Source organism: Onychomys torridus, chromosome 14 (assembly GCF_903995425.1).
Source record: "Onychomys torridus chromosome 14, mOncTor1.1, whole genome shotgun sequence".
Taxonomy (NCBI): domain Eukaryota; kingdom Metazoa; phylum Chordata; class Mammalia; order Rodentia; family Cricetidae; genus Onychomys; species Onychomys torridus.
This window is the reverse complement of record NC_050456.1, coordinates 30332371-30354495: the sequence shown is the minus strand read 5'-3', so window position 1 is coordinate 30354495 and position 22125 is coordinate 30332371. Positions and strand designations below refer to the sequence as shown.

The 22125-nt window shown below is 36.3% G+C and overlaps 1 protein-coding gene across 3 annotated transcripts in view; it reads right to left on the bottom strand.

The window, feature by feature from the left end:
- The window catches only part of Lrfn5 (leucine rich repeat and fibronectin type III domain containing 5), a 281892-nt gene that overhangs the window by 233681 nt on the left and 26086 nt on the right, over positions 1-22125 (bottom strand). For 2 of the 3 annotated variants that reach the window (XM_036206675.1, XM_036206673.1), the window contains one exon: positions 18787-18954. The exons of the other annotated variant lie outside the window; for it this stretch is intronic. The gene's annotated coding sequence lies outside the window, so the exon portion shown is untranslated. The remainder of the gene's footprint in view (positions 1-18786; positions 18955-22125) is intronic. 3 annotated transcript variants of the gene reach the window in all.

Here is a 22125-nt window from a genome sequence, read left to right as displayed (position 1 = left end):
CTCTATGTGATGAATATGTGCTGTAAATGGGGGAGGAAGGGCAGAACACAAGAAATTGACCCTAAACCCTCTTGCATGCTCTCCAAAAGTCTGGTCTCCGAGCTGCATAAACTGCTGAGCAAATAACATAACTTCCATCAAAGTGTTTGTTTCATTTTATTTGTAAAAACAAATATTGACAATAGAAAATGTTGATGGAGTCATATTTTTATAACTTTTGCCTTCATAATTTATAAATATAAACTGTACCTAAATTTATTTTAGTTTATTAACAATCAAAAGTTTATTATCTCTGATTTTATTGTGATTTGTGTTGATAAATATATTTCCCTTAAATGATGTGACCAAATTTTAAACTATACCACCACTATTTATTCAAAAATCTGTAGTTGCCTAATAGTATAAAAACTACATTGATATATTACTTAACCCTATTTCTCTTATAGCATTTTAATTTCATTAAATTATTTGCCTATTTCCACCAATATTTAATTGCATGTATTTTCAATGACATCTTAAAATTTGGCAAGGCAGTATTGTATTATTTTCCACTTAACTATAATATTTTTGTCTTTTCATGTAGTTGGGAATTACTTTATCAGTTTCTACCTAGAATTTGTGTTATTGAATTCAGGAAGGAGAGACTGAGTCTTACAATGCAAAAACGTTAAGATAAATGACACTTTTAAACCATTGAGTTATTCCACTCACAAAACTTATGAATGCCATTTATCTAAGTTGTATATATCATCTCTTAGGTAATCTTTCTAATTAGTCATTGTTGATTTTACAAATAAACTATTACATTTTTCATATCCACAATGATGAGATACAGTGACAAATTCTTCTTACTTGAATATTTGTAGTGACATGTGAGATTTGGGTTGATAAGTCTACATGAAGTTGGGGATTTAGCTCAGTGGTAGAGCACTTGTCTGGCAAGAGCAAGGCCCCGGGTTCGATCCTCAGCTCCAAAAAAAAAAAAAAAAAGAAAGGAAAAAAAAGATAAGTCTACATGACTATTTCTCAAGTCCATTTTCTTCTGACCACTTCATATCTAATTATAAATAATAATGATGATTTTGACTCCAGCACCTTTTTGTTACGGACAACAATAACCATCATACTTTCTTATTACAATCTAGTGATTCTTCACTCAGCATGGTGCTTATTAAGCTTGTACATGACCTTCAAAACTACATTACTGAAAACACAGAAAGACAGAGTTATATAGAACTATGTTGACTCAAACCACTACATTAAATGTATCCTTATTAACTACTATTTTGTGTACCTGGGTATTTGGCTGAGTGTACATGTGCACATACATATCTGTGTACAATCATGTGGAGGCAGAGTTCAATAGCAATTGTTCTACCTTATTAAAGATGATCCCTCACTGTACCTGCAGCTGACAGATTCGGCTAGACTTTCTGGCCAGCAAGTTCCAGGGACACTTGTGTCACTAGACTGGAAATACAGACACATGAGCCATACCCAGAGTTCTCAATATTATTCCATGGCTCAAACATAGGTCTTCATGCTGTGAACAAGCTCTTTACTAACCAGCTCTCACTAGTCTTCTAGCTACTATTGTATTAATTTATCTTTACTTACGGCTGTCTTTACTTTCCTGAAAAGTACCTTTATTTAGATACTGCTCCTCCTGCCATTTCAAATGTGTTTGTCATTACTACCTGGACTACTCCCTTCAATTTGTTCCTAACTGAGAAGGCTTTTTTCCTAGAGTAGATATATTTCTAAAATTATAGATAAAATAATGAAAAGACAAGACTCCAGCTAAGTTCAAGCAGTATAGAGCATAATATTTACCTACACATGTATTTTAATCATTTGACAATAATTAGTGGTCCAATCCAAGAAGTAAATGACTCACAGATGTCATTCAAATATGGCCTCATTGCTAGCTAACAAGGAGGACCCAAAGCAGGACATGTGGATCACCCTGGGAAGGAGAAATAGATGAGATCTCCTGAGTAAACTGAGGATGAAGGGGTGGGCAATGGAGGGTAGGGGATGGGGGGTGAGCACATAAGGGAACAAGATGGAGGGGGAGAGCAATAAAAGAGACACCATGATAGAGGGAGACATCATGGGGATAGGGAGAAACCAGGTGCTAGGGAAGGTCCCAGGAATCCCCAAGGATGACTTTTGCTTAGACTACTAGCAATAGTGGAGAGGGTGCCTGAATTGGCTTACCCCAGTAATCAGATTGGTGAACACCCTAACTATTATCATAGAGCCTTTCTCCAGTAACTGATGGAAGCAGATGCAGAGGTCCAGAGCTCGAGGAGTCCAGTGAAAGAGAGAAAAGAAGGATTCTATGAGCAAGGGCATCAAGATCATGATGGGGAAACCTACAGAGACAAACAAACCAAACTACTGGGAACACATGTAATTTAGGTCCATAGCTGTGGAACCTTCATGGGACTAGACTAGGCCCTCTGCATAAGAGAGACAGTTGTGTAGCTTGATCTGCTTAAGGGGCCCCATGGCAGTAGGATCACGATCCCCTGGTACCTCTGATGGGATTCCTCTCACAGCCTTGAGGCAGGGGAAGGGGCCTGGACTTGCCTCTACTAAATATACCTCCCCATGATAGGCCTTACCTTCTTGTGGGATAGAATGGGGGGGTAGGCTGGGAGGGGAATGCTGGAGAGGCAGGAAGAGGGAAGAGGGGATCTTTGATTAGTATGTAAAATAAATAGAATTTTTTTCTTAATAAAAAATATATGGTGCCAGTTGGTAGTGGTGCATGCCTTTAATCCCAGCACTGGGGAGGCAGAGGCAGGTAGATATCTGTGAGTTTCAGGCCAGCCTGGGCTACAGAGTGAGTTCCAGGAAAGGTGTAAAGCTGCACAGAGAAACCCTGACTCAAACAAACAAACAAACAAACAAACAAATAAACAAACAACAACAAAAAAGACAGGAAACAGAAAAAAATATATCTTTACTTCTATTGTCGAGCTTATGATCATTGTTCTTAATCCACTTGCCACTCAAAATCAGCATGATATAAGCTGAACTTATTCCCTTCCTGGGAAGCCAAATCCTTCTTCCAGTCTTTCTTCCTTGTCAAGGTCAAAACGTAAACCCATGATATCACTCACAATGAATTCATTCCTCTTTGCTTCTGCCTTATTAATTACAGGGGCTTTGTACTGTGACTCACTCAAAAGTTATTTCAACTGTACACATTTAGGATACTTTGTGAGGAAGGATAATGGCTATAAGACAACTATACCTCAGGAACGAGGTGAAACTTCAAGCTGATTTTAGGTGTGTGTGTGTGTGTGTGTGTGTGTGTGTGTGTGTGTACAGTTTGGAATTTGCTCTTCTAAAATCTCAGTAAGTTTACTTTTGCACTTGTCCCTTATATTATCGTGCAGATACATAGGAAACAAGACTTTATTATGTTTTTTCTTTAATTTGCTCACTCATTCCTTCAATTTGCTGCAGATAATGGACAGCATGGGTTCCCTTAATGCAATACTAATCCAGTCTAGAATTAAAGGTACTAAGGAGCATGCTAACATTGATGCTCATGGAAGAAATGATACCTCTGGGAAACAGCAACATGTCTATGGACAGTATCAAGGGAATTTCTTGTGAAAATATACCCTCACGGGCCAAAAAGAAAAAAAAAAAAAAAAAGATTCAGTGAGTAAAGGTATTTGCCACCAAGTTAATGATCTGAGTTGCATCCCAGAATTCACATGGAAGAAGAATGGTGCTGTGTATCCTGTACCATTATTTTTGGAGGCATGTGACCTGATTTTGATTCTTTTCATTGGTGGAAAGTGTGTATTTTTATTTTAAAACTCTTTTTTTCATTTTACATACTAATCCTAGTTCCCCCTCCCTCCTTTCCTCTTGCTCACCCCCACCTTCCCCCCACCACATCCCCCATCCACTCCTCATAGAGGGTAAGACTTCCGTTGGGAGGTCAACACAGTCTGGCACACTAAGTTGAGGCAAGACCAAGCCCCTTCATGCTATGTCAAGACTGAGCAAGGTATCCCACCTTAGGGAATGTGTTCCAAAAAGTCATTTCACACACCCAGGATAAGTCCTGGTCCCACTGCTAGGGCTCCCCAAACAGATCTAACCACATAACTGTCACCCACATTCAGAGGGAATCTACAAGTATGATACCAGCTAAGACTCACAGAAATAATGGAGAGGGTACCTGAACTTACCTTCCCCTACAATCAGATTAGTGACTATCCAAATTGTTATGATAGAACCTACATCCAGTAACTATTGGAAGCAGGTACAGTGATCCACAACCAAGCACTGAGCTTAGCTCCTAGACTTCAGTTGAAGAGAGAGAGGAGGAATCACAGGAGCAAGTGAGGTCAAGATCTTAATGAAGAAAACCATAGAGACAGCTGAACCAAGCTGGTGGGAGCTCATGGACTCTGGCCTGTCACCTGGGGAACATGCATGGGACCAAACTAGGCCCTTTGACTTTTATTCCTACAGGTAATTATAGTTAAGAGACTGCATGAATCTCAGAAGAGACAGTGAATTTTGGACTATTAAACATTGTTGAGACCGTGATAGATTATGGGGATTTTTAAAGTTTGACTAAATGTATTTTGCATTATGATATTCTTACAAGCCCGGGGACCAGGTAATGGAATGTAGTTTGAATGTAATTGGCTCTTGTAATTGAATAGGGAGTGGTACTATTAGGAGGTATGGATTAGTTGGAGTGGGTATGGCCTTGTTACAGGAAGTGTGTCAGGTAGGGGCAAGTTCTGAGGTTTCCTATGCTCAGAAAACTGCACAACGTGTCAGTCAATTTCCTGTTGTCTTCAAGATGTAGGACTCTCAGCTATTCCTCCAACACCACATGTGCCTGCACACCACCATGCTCCCTGTCATGATGATATTGTACTGAACTTCTGAAACTGTAAGATGGTCACTCCAATTAAATGCTTTCTTTTTAAGAGTTGCTATGGTCATGATGTCTTTTCATAGAAATAGAAATCCAAACTAAGACAATGACTTCTCATAGTACCTTTTTCTATGGCTGAAGGGAATTTTAGGGGAGGTAATTAAGTAGAATGTGAACTAGGCAATAGGATACAAAAAGAGGGATTTGCATGTAAGTTTTCTGATGGCAGTATACCATTTTGCCTCAATTTTTAAATATTCTCACATTAGGAAACTGGGACTTATAGTCTAGGACTTGGATGACCTCAAGAGATGGGATCCTTTTTATAGGTAATGAAAAAAAAATGCTGCAACAAGATTAAATATATCAACTAAAACTAAGACATATATATATATATATATATATATATATATATTCATGATAAAAAAAAACATAAGTTCAAAAATTCAGTCATGAGAAGAGATATAAAAATGTCTTCAGATTCTAAGCTGACTACAAATTTGATTTTGATGATGAAAGCCAACAAGAAGTAAATACAAACTGCATGGACTGTTTAACAATAAGAAAAAGTCCTCTGTTCCAGGGCAGAAGACACTGGAAAGGAGAGGCAGCTCTGTGCTTGACTCGCCCTTTCCAACCCATTGGTTAAACTGCATTCAGCTTCTAGGGAGACATCTACCAATTCTGGGTGTCAACAGAGTTTCCATCCTAGAATGGAAGGCATTTTATATGCACAATCTAGGTTAATCTACCAAGCCACTCTGAGGTAAATATTATCTTGACTTCATTTTACAGTTTAAGGAATTGAACCATAAAAGTGAGCTCACTCATATTGCACATGTTAAATAGAAACAATCAAAAGTATGATCCACAGCTTAGTTCTAAACAGCTTTACAGCAGTGACCAGGCTGTAGTTGTAGTAAAGGAAGTTCATAGAGCTTTAAAGCAAAACAAACAAATAAAAACCAGACATTTCCTTTCACTGTGACTGTAACTGATAATCAAAGAAATTCCTCCCATCTCATTTGTAAGAGTTACTGAATTTAAGTTATTTAAGAATTAAAAATCTCTGACATTAGCCAAGAGTCCTCAAATAATCTAGCATATCTCGAATCTAGTAATCAACATCTGGAAATTCAGCTATGAAGTATTGAAATGCTTTATAAAAATGGAAGGAATCAGGGAAGGAAGTCAAAAAGAATAAAGAAGTATTTATGCTCCTTTGATAGGACATCCCTTTCTCTTTCTATCACAATGTATTTAACCTCTTCATGTGCACATGCACACTTACCCACACATTATGTTTGGCCTGTGATGCCAGAGATTGTAGTATATATTATCTATGATATGAAGTGAAGTTCATGGTATCCTAGGAATAATAGGATATATGCTACTACTCAGATCACGTGCTATAGGTAGATTCAAAATGATTTAAATAAAATTTTATTCTTGCGTACATGATAGAGTTAAGTATTGAAATTAAACTTTTCTCTGTGCCATGATATGGAGTTGTGATTTACTACTTAGAGATGAAGTGTTGGGCTGGTGGAAGAGAACGGAACTGGCACATGTGAAGACCAGGATGCAATTCTGAAGGAAAGAAAGGGTGAAGGGAGGGAGGGAAGAAAAGTGAATATAGAGAAAGAAAGAAGGAATGTGAGGTGCCTGCCAGAAAACCAGGTAGGCTGCCAGCCCCAACTCCTCAGTCTCATTCCTGGCACTGCAATGGATTACCAGCTGCATTCTTCCTTCCCCACTGCCAGGCACAAACAACCAGTTGAAGGAAATGAATAAAACTGTTCAAAACCTGAAAATTGAAATAGAAAAAAATAATGAAAAAATAAATAGAGATTTCTGGAAATGAAAAATGAGGAATGTGAAGAGGAAACACAGAGGCAAGCTTCACCAATAGAATCAAAGAGAGGAAAGAAAGGTTGTAGATGTTAAAGACACAATAGAAGAGATTGACTCATCTGCCAAAGAAAATGTTAAATTCAAAAGGTTCCTGGCATATAACACTTCAATTCTTAACATCTGTTCTCCAAACACAAGAGCCACAGGTTTGTAAAAGAAACACCACTACAGCTAAAATTACATACTGACACTCACACAGTGATAAGGAGTTTCGAATACCCTGCTTTCCCCAATGGTCTGGTCAGATGAAAATGGAACAGAGAAATACTGAAGCTAACAGACTTATAAACCAAATAGACCCAACATATGTTTATAAAATATTTCATCCAAACACAACAGAATATACCTTCTTTTCTACACCTCATGGAACTTTCTCCAAAATTGAGTACCTACTCAGACACAAAGCAAGTCTCAACCGATAGAGGAAAATTGGATTAACTCCCCATGTGCCACCAGACCACAACAGATTTAAACTGGCTTCATTAACAACAGAGACAACTAAAAGATTACAAACTCATGGAAACTGAATAACTTTCTGCTGTATGACTACTGGGTCAAAAAAAAAATAAAGAAAAAATAATAAAGACTTTAGAGAACTCAATAAAAAATGAATACACGGCATACCCAAAATAATAGGACCAGGTAAATGTGGTGCTAAAAAGGAAGACCAGAGCACAAACTGCTTATATAAGAACTTCAGACGTCTCAGACTACCATGCCCAAAAGCTCTAGAACAAAAAGAAGTGAACACAACCAAGAGGAGTATATGGCAAGATATAATCTAATGGAAGGCAGAAATCAATAGCATAGAACAAGGAAAACAATACAAAGAATAAATGAAACAAAGAGTTGGTTCCTTCAGAAAATCAACAAGCTAGACAAACCCTTATTCAAACTAATTAAAAGACTGAGAGAGAAGATCCAAATTAACAAAATCAGAAATGAAAGGGGGACATAACATCAGACACCTAGGAAATCAATAAGGAAAATCTAAAAGAAATGGATAATTTTCTTGCTTGATACCACATACCAAAGTTAAATCAAGATCAGATAAACAATTTAAATAGATCTATAACCCTCTATTGGGATAGAAGCAGTCATTAAAAGTCTGCCAAGTAAAAAACAAGGCCAAGGCCAAATGGTCTCACCACAGAATCCTACCATATTTTTCCAAAAATTAGAAACAGAAGGAACATTGTCCAAGTAATTCTATGAGTTATCCTGATACTCAAAGCACATAAAGACTCAACAAAGAAAGAAAATTATGAACTACTTTTCTTATGAACATGGATGCAAAAATTCTCAATGAAATACTTATAAACCAAATTCAAAAACACATTAAAAATATCATCCACCATGATCAAGTAGGATTCATTCCAGAGAGCAAAGATGGTTCAATATAAAAAAAATCAGTAAATATAATCCTCCATATAAACTGGATGATAAAAACCTTATGATCATGTTATTAGATGCAGAAAAGCGGGCTGAAGAGATGGCTCAGCCATTAAAGGCTAGGCTCACAACCAAAAATGTAAGATGCAGAAAAGGCCTTTGACAGAACCCTACACCCTTCATGGTAAAAGTCCTATAGAATTAGGGATACAAAGGACATAATTAAACATAATAAAGGCAAACTTATAACTAACATCAAATTATATGGAGAGGAAAATCAAATAAATTTCAGGAAAGTCAGGAACAAGATAAAGTTGTCCATTCTCTCCAAAGCTATTCAATACAGTACTTGAAGTTCCAGACAGAGCACTAACACAACTGAAGGAGTTCAAGGGGATACACATTGGAAAGGAGGAAGTCCAAATATTGTCATTTTCAGGTGATATGACTGTGTCCATAAGTGGCCCTAAAAGTTCCACTAGGGAACTCTTACAGCTGATAAACATATTCAGCATTCAGCGAGGTGGCTGGATACAAGATTTACTCAAAAACATCAATATCCCTCCTACACACAAATGACAAATAGATTGAGAACCAAATAAGGAAATAACAATCCCTTTCATAATAGCCTCAAATAATATATATACACTGGGATAAATCTATCCCATCAAGGGAAAGACTTGTATGATAAAAACGTCAAGTCTTTGATGAAGAAAATTGAAGAAGATATCAGAAGATGGAACAATGTCCCACATCATAAATCAGTACAATTAACATAGTAAAAATGGTCATCTGACTGAAAGCAATCTAGGATTCAATGAAATCGTCATCAAAATCCCAACACAATTCCTTACACACATTGATAGGACAATTCTCAAATTGTTTGGAAAAACAAAATATTCAGAATAGCTGAAACAATCCTGAATAGTAAAACAACTACTGGGATTATCACTATCCCTAATTTTAATTTGTGCTACAAAGCTATAGTAATAAAAGCTGTATACTACTGGCATAAATACAGACACATTCATTAATGAAATTAAACTGAACAGTGAGACATAAGCCTACATTCATATATATGAACAGTTGATTATTTTTTATAAGGAAGCCAGATATACACACTGGAAAATATAGCAAACTTTTTCATTGGCCATCAACTCATAAATAATGATATGGAAACTTATTAATTACAAAAGCTTGGCCTTCAGCTTAGGTTTCTGTCTATTAGCTCTTACAATTTAAACTTATCACTTATATTAATCTATGTTCTGCCATGTTATGTTACCTTTCTTCCATCTTGCATCTCCTGTTTTCTTTATGTTTCTGGCTGGCGACTCCAACTTTCTTTTTCCCTGAGTTCTCTCTCCGCCTGGAAGTCCCACCTACATCACCTGCCTAGTTATTTGGCATTCAGCTTTTTTTTATACCAATCAGAAGGCACCTTACACAGAGACACATATTTACACTGTAAACAAATATTCTCTAACAGGAAAACGGCAGCATCTTCAGCAAATGGTGCTGGTCAAACTGGATGTCTGCATATAGAAGAAAGCAAAGACATCCATGTTTATCATCCTGCACAAAACTCAAGTCCAAGTGGATCAAAGTTCTTAAGGCCAAACCAGATACACCAAACCTGACAGTGGAGGGTATCTCTTTTAAATAATTTGGCACAAAAGATGACTTTCTGAGCAGAACACTGATAGCACAAGTGTTAAGACCAATAATTAATAACTGGGACCTCATGAAACTTCAAGGCTTCTGTAAGGTAAAAGATACTGTTATTTGTACAAAACTTCAGGCTACAGAATGGGAAGATTGTTTTTTTACCAATTCCACATCTGATAGAAGGCTAATATCAGAATATATGAGGAATTCAAGAAACTAGACATCAAAAAAAAAAAATCCAAATAATCCAATTTTAAAATGGGGCACAGAAGTAAAGAGGGAATTCTCAAAAGAGAAATATCAAATGGATGAGAAACATTTAAAGAAATGTTAAACAGCCTTATCCATCAGGGAAATGCAAATTAAAACTACTTTGAAATTCTATCTTAAACCTTCCAGAATGGCTAAGATCAATAACACAAGTGAAAGATCATGCAGGGATATGGAGCAAGGGAAATACCCTTCCATTGCTGGTGAAAGTGCAAACTTGTACTGCCACTATGGAAATTAATGTGGCATTTTCTCAGAAAATTGGGAATCAATCTGCTTGAACACCCAGCTATACAACTCTTGTGTATATACTCAATGGGTGGTCCGTCTTACAACCCAGACATTTTCTCAATCATGTTTATTGTGCCTCTATTCATAATATCCAGAAAATGTAAACAATCTAGATGTCCCTCATAAGATGAATAGATAAACCCAATGTGGTAATTTACAAGTGGAGTATTACTCAGCTGTTAAAAAATAATGACATCATGAAATTTGAAGCAAATGGATGAAACAAAAAAAAAAAAAAAATCATCCTGGGTTAGATAACCTAGACCAGAAAGAAAAATACGGTTCACTTGTAAGTGGATATTAGCAATTAAGTGACTGATAACCAAGCTGCAATCCACAGACCCAAAGAGGTTAGGCATAGAGGAGAAGTCTATGGGGGGCTCATGGATAACCCTTGGAAGCAGAAATAGACTAGGTATTAGGGGGAAGACTATGAGTGAGTGGAGAGTGGAATGGAGGAATAAGGTGAAGGGAGATGGAAAAAAGAGGGAGAGAGTGTAGGGGAGATGGCTGGAATTAGGGAACATTTAAAGGGTGGTGTAGAACTAGTGCAGTAGAAAGTTCTAGGAATCTATGAAGGTGATCCTAATGAAAAATCCCAGTTAAGGTACACAGAGTCTCAACTAGGTATCTCATATAGCTAGGTGAGGTTCCCAGTGGAGGAACTGGGCTACATTCAGTTGAGTTGTTAGCCATCTGGGTCTCACGGAAATCCTCCAATGATCCAGGCTGATACAAAGGGTTGCTCTCCACAAACTGACAGCATGGTACCGTTGCTGAGGACAATATCCACATAATGCATTGATCGTTGAGAAATTGAGCTGGAGACTACATGTATCCTTCACCCCTATGTTGTAGTCTTGGTGAGGAAAGGTACTCTGTAGGCAATCAAAAGAGACATATAGACACCAACTTAGCCACAAAATCTCTGACATACAATCTGTCCTGCTTGAAAGATATGCTAGGGTCGTGGTAGCAGAGAACTTATGGGAGTAGCCAACTAATGTGTGATTTGACTTAATATCCACTCCACATGAAGGAACCTATACACATGGCATTGCTTGCATAAACAAGAAACAGGGGCTAATTACCCCAGAGACCTAAGGTAAATCCAAGCACAACTGGTCTAAAAAATCCATAAATCCATAAAATTATTCCTAATGATATTCTGTTATATTCATAGATCAGTGCCTTATCTACTCATGATCAGAGAGACTTCTTACAACAGAAGGTGGGATCAGATGCAACGACCCTCATCCAGAAATTATGGGGAAAATCTAAATTGGAGTTGCCTATCAAATCCTTCCCCTAAGACCTCAGAGAATTCTGCAGAAGAGGAGGCAGAGGATAAGAGTCAGAAGGGATGGAGGACACAAGGAGAACACAGCCCTCTGAACCAACTAAGCAAGGCACATATGAACTCACAGAGATTGAAGCAGCAAGGTTAGGGCCTACATGGGTCTACACTAGGTTCTCTGTATATATTAAATCTTTCAGCTTAGTTTCTTAATGGGACTCCTGACTATGAGAACTAATGGGTCTCTGGCTCTTTTCCATGCTTTTTGAGCTCTTTTCCTTCTGTTGAGTTATCAAGAATGATGAGTGTCAGGTTTTGGGTGCTAGTTGGATGTAGAAAGAAGAGAGGAGGTAGACACTGCAGAAAACTATGCCTTTTCAGCCGTGTATAGGCAAGGAGAAACAATTCAATGGCATATCAGTTTTGTGGTTGGAAATAAAGGCTAAAATTGGTAAAGGAAGGAGGATATATCTGTCCTATTATATTTTCCTACATTTGCTTTACTTTAGGGTAGGCAGAAGGTAGATGGTCCAGTTTCTATTTTTCTCTAACACTATGTGGGATATGCAGAAATAAATTAAATTATGGGGCATTAAGCAAAAAAGTAATGATGAATCCATAACACGTGTAATCACCTTGTGTTCGTGTTATGTCTATTTGAAATTTGAAACACACTAAAAATGTTGAAATTATCAGAGCTGCTTATAATAACTTTGTAGAAGTCTGAAGGTCTCACATAATCTATCAATTCTAAAATATTAAGCTAATTACAAAACAAGGCAACCACAGACCACTTTTTAGAAATGTCCTTGTTTCCAACCATGATTTCAAACAGGAGAAACAATCTAATTCTTTTCATTTTTAACTCCCAACATTTTAATTTTTTTAAATTACCAAATATTATACAGAGTAATTTACAAATATTTTTCAACCTCTCTACATTCAGTTAATTTGTTTTAAATTTTGAGGAAGACCAGGGGAAGGACATGAGCTGACAAAACAAACAACAACAAAATTATAAGCACAGGGCTGGAAATATACATGGATAAAGATGAAGAATGAAAACAGAGATGAGAGCTTTAAAAAAGATGTTAACCTGAATCGCCTTACATGGAGCATGAATGCATGAATGTGCATGACATTGTGCCAGTGGGGAGGTGCTGACTGTATCCAGAAAAGACAGTTCATAGGCAATGAGAAATGATAGCACAACTGGAAGATACCAAAGGTAGAAAAAAGGATCCATCATGGATCTAATAACATGAAAACAAATGATGTTAACATATACAAGACATCAACAGAGTAGCATACATGGTCTACATTTATGACAGGTGGGGTGTGTAAAGAAGTGTTTGTGGTTCAAAAATAGATTTCAAAAGAAATGTGTTCTAAAATATCTCCTCCCTCACAATTCTAACAGGACATATTATTGTCCAAAATAGTTGAACGGGGATGTACTGGCTTCTGGTAGCTTCATGTCTGTAATTTCTGTTTCTCTTGAGCATCAGTTTCATTTATTCAATATGATCTGAAAGAATATAATTAAATTAATATTTTAATTTCTCTCAATATATTTTTTCTTCACTCGCTTTATGAAGAAATCAATAATGCATACCTGCTTATCCCTAAATAGGCTTTCCAATAATATATTTACTCAACATTAATCTTAGCTCCTGAAATACAATGCCATTAAAATATATTTAATACCAAATTCACTATGATTTCCTCACAAGGAACATATAAAGCTCTTAATTTTTCTGATTACTTTTTTCTAAGATATATAACATAAGTTATGACAGGGAACTACAAAATAATACACAAACTTAACAAGGTATTTTGTATTTAAGTAGCATGTACTTTAATACAGCAAAATAAAGTTTAGCTAAATTTTACCCAGTAATAAAATTATGTGTCAGATATATAAATCATTGCATAAAGCAACAAAACATCTCCAACTTTTGTTCTACAGTTAAAGATGTTAAAAACAAACAAAAGTTTAAAAATATTAAGTGGGTTTCTAAGATTTATGAAGCCAATGATCTTTCTAGCAGTCCATATTGGCCGTCTTCATTTGGTCCAAGTCATTAGGAACGTAGAAGTGAAAATTCGGGCTCTAGTTTCGGAAATCTCTGCCAGCTCTTCATGATTGTCTGTCTCTTAGCAGATACCCAGCTTTGCCCGTCCCCCCCCCCCTGTTTCTTTCTTAAAGAGAGTAGCTAAATAACAAACAGGCTGCTCCAATCTGGGCCAGGAGACATGATCTGGGAATTTTCTCAATGTGCATTGCATCTCTCCTTGAAAACTCTATGTTTTCAATTCTCTTTGTGGGGCTCATCTATTTGTACAACATCCATTGAGCTGGAGGAGGACTTGTGTTCTCTCTCTCTTTAAAATGGAAATCGTGAACTGCAAAGGTAGTAAGTGCAAAAACCTGAAATTCAAATTATAACACAAGCAAGTTTCCAGTCTGGAATTTGTTTTCTCTGCTAGCAAGGACAGTGCTTTGTAGTCACACACATTCAGCATGAATATTTACCTCATCACATTGCTGATACAAAATTATAACATTTATTTTAGGTTCTGGGTTGCTTCTTGTACAGTGTCTAATGTTTATGAAATTTCTCCTAATGCTAAAATCATATTCAAATAGTAACTCAAGGTCATATCTGTGTTTTACACAATGAAAACTATTTACAATTCTATTTAGTTGTAAATCAATAAATAACATATGAAGGAAATCTGTTGTCAGAAATATGATATGTTTTAGGATTTATTTCAATAGCTTCCAGGTATTACAGAAATACATGCATGGTGATCGATGTACATTTTCTCTCTCAAGAGGCTTTTATGCTGATGCATTCATTTTCAGCATCACGGAGAGATATGCTGCACAAATGTGAAAGCAGAAGGAACCTGGGAGATTTATTTGACTTAGTAATGTTTCAGATCTTCAGATTTTGATGTTTTAATGCAATAGAATTACCTTTTTCTATTAGAATCTTTGAAATCCAGACCAGAACCATTATCAAAACACAAGGAATATGTCAATAAAAGGTCTAGTATACCACAAAACTGATAACTATTACAGGGGCAGTATATTTATGGAATTTAAAGAAAAATTTGATGTTGAATTTGATATGGATTATCTCAAATAAACTACAAGTATCTGTATACACATTTATAGAAAAGTTGCTTCAGGCCAAAAATATCGATGCATATGTAAAATAAAAGCATGCTAACTTTCTTATTATGCTATATCGATTTTGAATTTTGAAAAATATATTATAATTAATTATAATTTTAATTTAAATTGTCCAAAATATTTGTCTTTCAGATGAGTAAGTAATTTATTATGATATAGGTAATGCTTTCTTTAAAATGGTGAGAGAGGAATATACATTTATTTCATCCAATTTATAAAATCTATAATCACATGCATGGTCATTTTTTTCTACAGAGTGCCAACATGGCTGAGTGTATAGTTAATATTTCATATGCCCCATCTAATGTTCTTCCCAGACCTTCAGAATAATGTTTTCAAGTGCCTTCCAAAGAGAACTTCCTGTCTCCAGAAAGACCAAATAAATCTCAAGTTACTGTGCTGTGACTTTACATCAGGATGGGAGATATCATGTAATTTGCACTTGAGAGAGTGTGATGTTTTTAATGTCTTTGTCTACCTTGCCATTCTAAATCTTATTTTTTTTCTGTTCTTTCTTCAAATAGTGATTTTTAGAATTCTAACTCCAAGAGAGATGGACACAATTCCTAGTACAACGATCTGTTTATGCTGTTTGGAATTCAGATGTTTCATGTCTGACTGACATAAGCAACCAAAAACAAACAAACAAACAAACAAACAAACAAAAAAACACTTGGTGAATCCTAGAAGGTTTTACAAATGTGTGAAACACATAATGCTTTTCTGTCTTCCAGTTATTGTCCTTATATATTTTATTACTTATTCCTTCTTCCTTGAGCATAACAAGCACTTGGCTTTGCATTGGCAGTTTAATGTAAAGTAGAACAGTACTACAACCAATTTCAGCCTATGAGCCTGTATTGACAAAGCTTGTTTGGCATACTAAGGTCTTCAGTGGGGCAATGGAAGGTATTTTTCACCATTGACACTACTATGACTTCATTTTACTTTTCAACTTTGAGCCCAGGAATACCACACTCAGTACATAGATATCCTGAATATCATCAACATTCAGCTTTATTGTAGTCAATTATTTTAAATAGCAATCGCTCCCATATAGTGAAGCATTTTATACTGACTGAATTTGCATCTATTTCATCCCTCTATATTTTTTAGTTCCAATTTTATTTTTAAAATAGTATTTCTCTCCTACTAATCATATGAGGTAGACAAGTTATTTTTTAATTTATTTTTTACTACATAGGTGTAGAAACCAAATATTTAAAAGGTTAAAAAATGATCTCATACATACATATAAAGTTTGCATTCAGGCAAAAACAGAATCAGAGTGTCCAGTTCCTGAGATGTGTTTCTTTCATGAAACCATCTGCTCAATACTGAAAATAAGTGAATCTGCATCTATGAGCTCCTATTTGGGAAACATTGTAGAATAAAGGACAAGATTATATCCTCTTGTTTGTTAAGTGAGCAGGGAACAAAGTAACTCCTGTATCTACAACTTCCAGATTAAGCTTTGATGTGGGCTGTAAAATGTATTTACCGTAATATTCATCTAGCAAGATAAAACTTTTTATAAGTGTTTATTCCCGTAGTTATCAAAATGACTGGCTAAAAGAGAAACATAATGGATACTTGGTTTTGAAAACTAGCAGACAAGATTGATTCTTACGGAAAAAATCTATTATTTTAGCACTTCAGCAGAGACAGAATTTAGTTCCATGTTGGCCATTTTTCAAGAAGATATTCTGTGCAAATTTTGTGTCTGTACTGGAAGGTTATGATCTTAACCTTACCTTACACTTACACAGCATTTACACAGTGCTTTTGTAATGATCAAAAGTAATAGTGCAGGACCAATGCTTTCTAAAAGTTGCTGAAGATATATAAATAGAAGTGATTTGTTTACATTTGAAACTCTATTTCCAATGCATTTTAAAGAACCTGATAAAATATTTAATAGAATGTTTGTAATTATTTGCATGATATATAAACTTTACTTTGATAATTTCTTGTGTCTTATAGATTTATATTCTTCTGAAAGCCATATATAACCACATAAATTAGAATATATAGTTTTCAAACAGGCTTCTCCTAATTGAAATAGACTGGAAATGAACTCGAGGAACTAGCATTATTCTCTCCTGGAATACAAATTTTACTGAAAGAATAAACAATTGATATTAGGTGAATGATAAAATGGAATTCATTAGGCCAGATATTTTTTAAGTCTTTTAATCATTTTTGTTAAGTTGAGGAAATTCAAGTGTTACTATGACATGATAACAGTTTGTGTTTTTCTCACTAAACTGTTCTTATCACTTAGTCCCCAATTGTATATTTAGGGTCTACACAGTGGAGCTAGTGGGTAGAGTGGAACACTTCAAGATGCTAAGAAGAACAGCTGATTCTACCCAGAAGATCCCTAACTCTTCTTTAAAACTCTAGATAATGCAAGCACATTCCCAAGTCCTTGTAAAAAGACAAGAGAAATCATCAGCTCATCCATATTTTGAGCTGTGTTACACACATGAGCTACAAGTTTTTATTTATCACTAAGTAAACTACCATATCAAAATCTCCAAATGAAGGCACAATGCCCAGAACAACAACAGCAGCAACAACAAAAATGAGCATGAAGCACACAGGAGCACAAGTACTGATTGAGGGTAATACCAAACTTGTTCAACAGATGAACTTCTTCTTGTGCTAGGAGAGCCAATTAAGGGTTGGAGTTGTTAATTTAGAAGGATTTTCTTTTTAACCAAGAGAAACTACTATGCATAGACTTTAGAATTAATCACAAGAGAGCAAAGCAGATTAAGAAAACAGAAAAATCCTTGTTTCCCAACTCACTTCTGGTAGTGCTTATGCTTAAATGAAAGCAAAACATTTCAGAATGCATCCCACGGAAACTCTGATCCTCTTACTGAATGATGATGAAGGCCCATCATTCAGAGAGTTTTCCCATAGTTGGTAGCAAGAAGCTCAATAGGGCCCTCCCACAAGACCTCTTTATGGACACACACACACACACACACAAACATAGGAGGTAGACTGGTTGAGAAGAAGGGAGGAGATGTGTCCATAGGAATAGGAGGAACATAAGAGATGATAACAATGCGCTGTGGCTGTATCCACAATGCATTGCATATATGCATGGCATCATCAAAAACTTAACGCAAACAAAAGTAAAAATTTTGAAGAATATCTTGTTTCCAGAGGGGACAGGAACAGAGCTAGTCTGTCCCAGTCAGTTCTCCTACACCATAAGATGTCCCCCAGCAGGCCTGAGTTGTTTCAGGAAATTCCTCCCTGACTAGGAACATCTTGAAATGTTCATAGTTGCTCTTGGAACAACAAGAAAGAAAGAGGAGATTGTGTTTGACTTATGATTCTGTCAGCCATGTCATTTCCAGAAGAGAGGGTTTCATGGGACTCCTTCTCATCCTCTAGCTCCTTCAATCATTTTGCTCATTTTTCTGTGACAGTCTCAGTTATGGAGGCAGTGATACAGATACCCTTTTTAGTACTGAGAACTCAGCATTTACCAATTCTGAATCCTTTATCTAATTACGGCTCTCCACTAACTGTCACTCAATGTATAAAGATTCTTCTATGACAAAGCAGGCTGGAGAGATTGTCTAAGGGTCTGATTGTAAGTATTTAGAAGGCAGTTTGATTACAAATCTCCAGCTCAGTACCAGTAATAAGTTCAGCCTCCCTGTGGAGGGGTCTCAACCCCAATCAGAAAGTGATTAGTTATATACTCCCCAAATAATAGTTCCACTATTGTACCATCTTTCTTGAAACATCTTTATAGGCACTATGAGTGCTGTACTGTCAGTGAGTATTATAGTGCTCACTTACAATTCACAACTGGACATCATCATGGAAGACTTTTCTCCACCAGCAGCCTTCATAGCACTTTCCAGTCCTGTGAATGCTCGCCAGTACTGTGAAGGCTTCCAGCTTAGATCCAGCTAAGTTCCCCTGGATGCTGCATCCTAAGTGTGTGCTGTCTTCTCAGGCAAGTAACTGAAAGGAAAGGCAATAGCCTTTATTGCATTAGGAATTTCTGATAGCTTCCTGGACAGCAATTCATAGAGAGATATCCCATACTCAGCACAGGAATTTTTACTTAAAGACCTATGACTTCTTAGGTTTTTAAAGGGTGACTCAGTTTGAATGTAATAATAATAATAATAATAATAATAATAATAATAATAATAATAATAATAAAACAACAATAAAAATAACAATAATAAAAAAATCTTTTAGTTAGTTTATAATTGAGTAGTTAGTTGCTCACCCTCAAGTGTGTAACTCAGAATACTCTCTTTTGGACTTTCACAGACATGGTAAAATTTGGTACAGGAAATCAGGTGTCCAAACACCCTGAGTAACTTTCATGAACTTTGGGGGACTGGTTCACTATGGATCTTTTGTCCCTCATGACTTCTTTGTCCCTTATTTTCTGTTGACCAGTGGTAAGTCTGCCTTTTGTTGCTTATTGTACATGGGAACATTTTGTCTTATTGGATTCACGTGAGTAGGTAATCAGGCTGCAGTAAACTTGCTGTGTACCCACACTGGTTTGTGTGCCTGCTTTTGAATGCCTTAACTACCATGACTGGTTCTAACATCACACAGGCCATAGCAACACCCCGCAATCAGGAAGGCCACAAGGGATTAAGAGAATTCTTAAGACTTTCAAAATTAAAATGCATTAAACATCCCAATCGATAAGCTCTAGGGGAAATAAGTAGGAACTCATAGATTCATTGTTTATTTCTAATTCTAATGCCAACTCCATGATGCATGTTTCAACAGCCTGCCACCTAGAAGTTTGCAGTCTTTCATTCAGCCTTTAGCTCAAATATTTCATTATTCATTAGAAGTGTCAACATCTGATTAGATCAGAATATAATTTCCGGCAGTACAATCTCCCAACTAAAAAACTCCAAAATTTCACAGAATGTTAATAAGAATTCTTACTGCTATAATATTTTAAGGTATTTCTTCCCTTTCTTAACTAATTTATACCACATTTTAAAAAAAGGCAAAGACCACCCCTTACGCCCAAATGTGATTTGTACTCCCTTCTTCTATCCTGATCGCATGTCTCCTCCATTCTAAAATACTTATCCTCTAATTTCAAACCTCAGTGATCTTGCAGGGCCACTGGGATTGTTAGGCATCTGCGTTTATCTTTCATTTAACTCTATGACTCTTTGGTCTAAGTTCACCCTTCACATTGTGCTTTAAATAAAATTATGTATCCGGTTTCCCAAGCAGATAACAGCTTTCTTTGAAACAATCATAATTTTCTTATTTTAATTATTCACATTTTACTACATAATGCAATCTGTCACAAAGGTAAATTGCTCTTAGATCATTAAATTTACTTAAAGGATTAGACATCTTAACATTTGACTGCATATATTATCTTTCAAAATTGGACTTGAAATGTTGACACTTCAGTATTTATTTCAAGAGGCTTTCAGATATATTATGCATACTAGCCACTACAGAGCTCCATGAATGTAGAAATGTTACCTTTTAAATTTTTAATTATTGAAAATATATTGTTCCTTTGTTTTTAACTTATGTGTACAAATATTTTGCTTACATGTATGTTTGGTGAACCCACCATATGTACACATTGCTAACAGAATCCAAAAAGAGAACAGCAGATTCCCTGAGACTGGAGATAGAGGTGATTGTGAGGCATCATGTGAATACAGGGAACCAAACCAAGGGCCTCTGAAAGAGCAGCCAGGGCTCTTAGTTGATATGGCATCGCTCCAGCTTTTACCCTTTGTAATTTATGAAAATAGAGAGAATTTAAGAAAATGGCATGGCACGTTCTAATATTCATTTTTGTTGAAAGATATCCACTGCTCAGATGACAAAGAATTTGAGACCAGATAGACCAGGGACCTAAGGGAAAACTAAATACTACTGCTTTACTTAAGGAACATAGCCATGATATGACTCCTAATGACATTCTGCTCTCCTCAGATCAGTGTCTTTCTCAAGTATCATCAGAGATGCTTCCTCCTTTTTTTGTTTCTCTCTTTTTTGAGACAGGGTTTCTCTGTGTAGCTTTGTGCCTTTCCTGGATCTCGCTCTGTAGATAGACAAGGCTGGCCTCGAACTCACAAAGATCCACCTGCCTCTGCCTCCTGAGTGCTGGGATTAAATGTGTGTGCCACCACCGTCCTGCTAACTGCAAGGGCTTCCTCCTTAAGAAAAACAAATGCAGAGACCCACAGCTGGACAGTGTGAGTGAAAGACCTTGGAACACTCAGCACTAAAGGGGATATCTCCATCAAATCCCTCCCCAGAGTGGTCGGGGAACTTGTGGAAGAAGAAGTAGAAAGGATTTAAGTGCCAGAGAGGAAGGAGAATAGGGAGGAAACAAGACCCTTTAACTACAGCAGGACTGATGTGCAAACCTATGAACTCACAGAGACTGAGACAGCATGCACAAGGCCTGCAAGAGTCTGCTTCGGAAGAGACCCCAACACTGAGAGAAATGGACACAAACCCCCATCCCTAATCCAGGAGCTATCACCATCTGATTACCACTCACAAATGAAAACTTAGTTCTCCTTAAGGAAGTCTCACTGGGGACACAAAACACACTTCAGGGCACACCCCATGCCCAGCAGTAGATGGCCAACACAAAATGAACTCAATGGCATCTTTAGAAGTTTTTTTTTTTTTTTTTTTTTTTTTTTTTTTTTTTTTTTTTTTTTGGCTCATGTTTTGTTGGGGAATTTTTTCTTTTAAATGCTTTACCGGACAAGTTCTTTGAGCATGTTTTATGGCTTCCAGTTTTGTAGTTTTATGGGAATCCTGTCTATATGAACTTATGTATCTCTGTGTCTATATGTGTTTCTTGTGCTTTTTTATTTTTTTTTGTCTCTTTTTCTTCTGTTTTGTCCTGTTGCAGTTTGTAAGCTCTTGGACTATGTTTTTATTTTATTTTATTATCTAGATCCCTGTTTGTTTTCTAAGGAGAAGCAGAAATGGTGTGGATGAGGATGTGGATGGGAGGGAACATAAGGACAATCTAGGAGTATCTGAGTGGGGGAAACTGTAGTCAGAGAATATTATATACAAAATCTATTTTCAATAAAAGAAAAAGAAAGATCTATTTATGTCAATATTCAGATTTTAATATTTCTTGACTCAAAAAAA